This window comes from Mus pahari, chromosome 22, assembly GCF_900095145.1.
Source record: "Mus pahari chromosome 22, PAHARI_EIJ_v1.1, whole genome shotgun sequence".
Classification (NCBI taxonomy): domain Eukaryota; kingdom Metazoa; phylum Chordata; class Mammalia; order Rodentia; family Muridae; genus Mus; species Mus pahari.
Window position 1 is genome coordinate 25,404,226 of NC_034611.1, and position 4,876 is coordinate 25,409,101.

At 34.6% G+C, this 4,876-nt stretch overlaps 1 non-coding gene across 1 annotated transcript; it reads right to left on the reverse strand.

Annotated features, from left to right (window-relative positions):
• Positions 1 to 477: 477 nt before the first annotated feature.
• LOC115063015 lies at positions 478 to 583 on the reverse strand. Its single transcript, XR_003842897.1, has one exon. It is a non-coding gene; the product is annotated as a U6 spliceosomal RNA (small nuclear RNA).
• Positions 584 to 4,876: the final 4,293 nt, after the last annotated feature.

Sequence of the window (4,876 nt, forward strand, 5' to 3'; positions counted from 1 at the left end):
TGGATTTCCATATAGTGAACCATCCTTGCATCCCTGGGATGAAGCCTACTTGATCATGATGGATGAGCGTTTTGATGTGTTCTTGGAATTGGTTTGTGAAGATTTTTTTGAGTATTTTTGCATGGATATTTATAAGGGAATTTAGTTTGTAGTTCTCTTTCTTTGTTGGGTCTTGTGGTTTAGGAATCAGAGTAATTGTGGCTTCATAAAACTATTTGGGTAGAGTACCTTCTGTTTCTATTTTTTTTTTTTTTTTGTAATAGTTTGAGGAGAATTGGAGTTAGGTCTTCTTTGAACGTTTGATATAACTCTTCACTAAACCTATCTGGTCCTGGGCTTTGTTTTTTGGTTGGGAGACTATTAATGACTCTTTCTCTTTCTTTTTCAGTTTTGTTGAGCATAGGCTTTTGTAGTAGGATCTGATGAGTTTTTGAATTTCCTCAGATTCTGTTGTTATATTTCCCTTTTCATTTCTGATAAAATGTATGGAATGATTATGAATTTGCATGTCATCCTTGGGCAGGGACATGCTAATCTTCTTTGTATCCTTCCAATTTTAGTATATGTGCTGCCAATTTAGTATATATGTGCCAATATATGTGAGCACATGTGTAGCCCAGGTTGGCCTCGAACTTGTGATCCTCTTGCCTCTGCCTCCTTCAGTAAATCTTACCAGTGTGGACCACCACAATTGACTCTTTTCTTCTTAGAACAGTCAATCACTGATCTAGAGTTGATAACCAGCTAGCCTAATTGTCCCAACATCCCCAGTCCTGGGGTTATGGCTACTTGGTAGGGATTAAAATCCAGATCTTCACACTTGTGAGAAAAGCATCTTACTCCAGCCATGGCTCAACCCCATTTTATGCTTCTAATAAAAATGACTATATATCTATTTTTTTAAAAAAAATATTTTTTTTCACTCCACATTTTATTCCACCCCCATTCACCCTTTGACTGTTCCACATCCCATATCTCCTCCCCATGCTCCTGTCTCCATGTGGATATCCCCTCGTCATACCCTACCTAACCTCTAAATTCCCTAGGGTCTCCAGTCTCTTGAGGTTTAGGTGCTTCATCTCTGAATAAACACAGACCTGGCAGCTATCTACTGTTTGTGTGTTGGGGGACTCATATCAGCTGGTGTATGCCTCCTGCTTGGTGGTCCAGTGTTTGAGAGATTAACTGAGACTGCTGGTCCTCCTGCAGGTTCACCCCTCTCCTCAGCTTATTTCAGTCTTCCCTATTTCAACAACAGATGTCAGCAGCTTCTGTCCATTGGTTGGGTGCAAATACCTGCATCTGACTTTTTCACCTGCTTGTTGGGTCTTCTGGCGTATGCTCATGCTAGGTTCCTTTTTGTGATCACTCCATAGCCTCAGTAATAGTGTCAGGCCTTTAGACCTCCCTTTGAACTGGAACCCACTTTGGGCCTTTCTCTGGACTTTCTTTTCATCAGGCTCCCCTCCATTTCCATCCCTGTAATTCTTTCAGACAGGAACAATCATGGGTCAGAGTTGTGACCCTGGTATGGCCCCTCGCTCCCTCATTTGATGCCCTGTCTTAAGACTCAGATTCTCTGGACTTAAAGTTAAATAATTTGAAATGTATTTCTTGTATTGTTTACACAGGGTTATATATTCTATTTCCAGAATTATGTGTCTGTATGTAGAAATGTTGAGCTACCTGTTGTATTATTTAAAATGTAGGAATGATGAAAAGAAGAACTGCATAGTTGGTAACTAATATCTTCGAGATGAACTTATCTTTAAAGTATTTATACACCAGAATGTTAACCTGTGCCTTTCTTTTTGAAAGAAAAAAAAATCATACTGTGTTTTAAGCACATTTTCCTCTCCTCCAAGTCCTTCCAGATTCTCCCCAACACCTTAATATCCCAACTTCACGTTCTTTGCATTACAGAGCAATCACATATAACTCATTGACTCTGTTTTGTATTGCATAATTACACTTGATCATTCAGCCTTTTTAATACATGGTTTAATACATGGTTCCTACACCCAGTGTCATTTTACTGGGGAAAATTGGTCTTTTCCCTTCAAGCCAGTATAAATTGGAAATGACTTCTTGGTTATGTATGGACTTAGTAATATACAAAACCCTGATTTAATATCCACTTTTCCCTCAAATTTCTAGTCTTTACAAATAAAACTTCTTGAAGGAGTGACTGTAGTAACTGTATGTCCTCGGTCATTTCATTTTTTCCCTCAGCTCATCCTCTGATGTCTTGCCCATGACACTATGAAGACTTTTATTTTATGGTCATTGGTCATTTCTCAATTAAGTCATGGGTTTATTTGACAGCTGTTCTCCATCTATCAATATTTGACACAATTAACCATTTTCTTCTCATTATTTCCTTCTGTCTTGGCTTTTAGAATCTTGATATTTCTTCCAGCCTGCAATATCTTTATTTACCATGACTCTCTTATTCTCTGTATATAAACTTTTCAGGATTTGACTTAAACTTATTTTTCTATCTCGAATAATCTTACATGAATAATTTTAAATCTAAGTTCCATTAGCATCATCTATCAGAGAAAACATGCTCTTTTACTATTTTTGAGTCTATTCTTTTGTTTCATAGCAGAGTTATTACTTGTATCTTTTCATACATTTTGACCTAATTTCTTCAAATTCACCTTATTTTTTCCCAAATGTACCACTCTGTCTGTCTTTTCTGATTCTCATCCTCTCTTCTCAGTGAATTAATCAATCATTCATATTTCATTCCTTACTTCTCAATTTAGAATTTCACACCGATATTGAATTGTATAGCTTTGAAATATTGCCATAGTAGTTTTGAACTTTCCAGTAGCACAATATCCAAAAAGAATTCACATTTAAGAAATTATTTGGAAAAAAAAGACCTGAAGACACTTTACTTGAAGTTCAAAAAGTGAGAAAATCAACAGAAAAGTAGGGGTAACGGGGATGGGGGTGAAATAGTTAGTAAGGTGGGCCAATAAAGCCTGATTCTAGCACTGGACTATAGAAACAAGTTTGTGGTACTTTATACCACCTATGAGAATAAAATTCCCTATCACTTCTAATCCATACTGTATACAGATAATCCAATGGACAATAATTTCCATCATGTTGAGGCCAATGTACTGACATTTGGAAATTGTAGTAGTTTTCTCTCTTATATCAGATTTTTTTACATTTACCGTTGTGCTTTTTATACTGTCTCTTGTACCTTTCTTCTTTTGGTGTCAGTTTCAGTCTATAAGAAAGATTTCTTCACACAAGTTGCACCCTATGTCTTGTCAACTTTCTCCTCTGAACCTGACTTGTTTTTATTACTTTCATCCCAATATGCATATAAGATATGTAATTTGGATCTACTTCTGTTCTCATTTCTAATTTGTTTGCTGCTATTTTTTTCAGACCTAGAAAATTCTTGGCACTGACCAAACCTGGAAGGTGAAAAAGGATGTAAGAAGCAATCTTGATAGTCTAAATGTATCACTTCTTTCATAGCTTTTCAAGATAACTTTTTACTTTAATTTGGTTTGTATATACGGGTGATCTAAATAAAGATATCATATAAGAAACGTTGATATAAAATTAGGTACGTTGGTATATATTACCAATGGAAGAGAACCAATCAGCATAACACATTTTTAAGTGTGTTTATCTGTCCTTTGTGGTTTATTAATTAAATAAAACATTTCTTTAAAAGGAAATAAACACTTTTATTGAAATAATACTGTGGTAGAAATTTATAAAAATACTGCATCAGATGTTATTTTATAATACGTCTAGTGGTAAACTTAATAAAATAGAGCATGCTATTTATTTCCTTTCCTTAAATATAAGTTGTTTGCAAAATTTTCACAAGGTATTAGAAACTAAAGGAATTAAGAAGCTAGTGAGAAGGATGAAGTATAAATTCTAAGACCATGGTCAGTGGACTGGGCACCATTAAATTCCATTTATCTTTATATTTTGGTTTACTATGGAATTTCTAGAATATTTTTTTTTGATATTTTAATGACAACGGTTGACAGTCTCCATAGGGAAAAAGTAACAACAAAAAACAAAACAAAACAAAACAAAAAATGAGAGTAATTAAGTCATGCCCTAATACTAGTCTTGCCCTGTAACGAAGGATGCAGAAAATAGTCTTATATGGAGAGTTGATTAGACATTCAGATATGAGCAGCAAGTTTCATGCATGTGTTAATATAGCCTTCATAGAGAATATGCTCCTTGCAATGAGTTTTGGAGCTGAAATAGGAATCTCAGATCTGGTCAAAAGAACACTCAGAGTGTTATTTAGGATAGTTAGAAAGTATCCACACCAAACCTCTGGGGCTCGTTAGGAAACTGCACATTTCAATTTATCTAGAACCAAGAATACATAGGGAGGAATCATCAAGAAAACTGGTGATGTCTCATGTAGGGCTCTCATATCTGGCAATATACTTGCTTTTCCTACTGAAACACATTGGAATTTCTAAAGGATATGGAATTTCTAATATACACATTGTCTCTCCATATATAATATTATATATATATATATATATATATATATATATATATATGGAATTTCTAATATATACACACACACATATATATATATATGGAGAGACAATGTGTTTATTATATTATATAGTATGCTGAATGATAGGACAATTTTTCTGATTCAAGGTAACACTGATAAATGTTAAAGCTAAGGCATTTTTGGGGGTGTGTTGGCTGAATAGTTAGCATACATTTTGCACAGATGTTCAAAGCTTGGTTTGATTTGGGGAGTAAATGATAATAAATAATGTTTAGGCTTTTGATAACTTTTGTAGTGTAATTATAACTACATTGAGAAGAGATTCTAAATGTAGAAAGGTTGGAA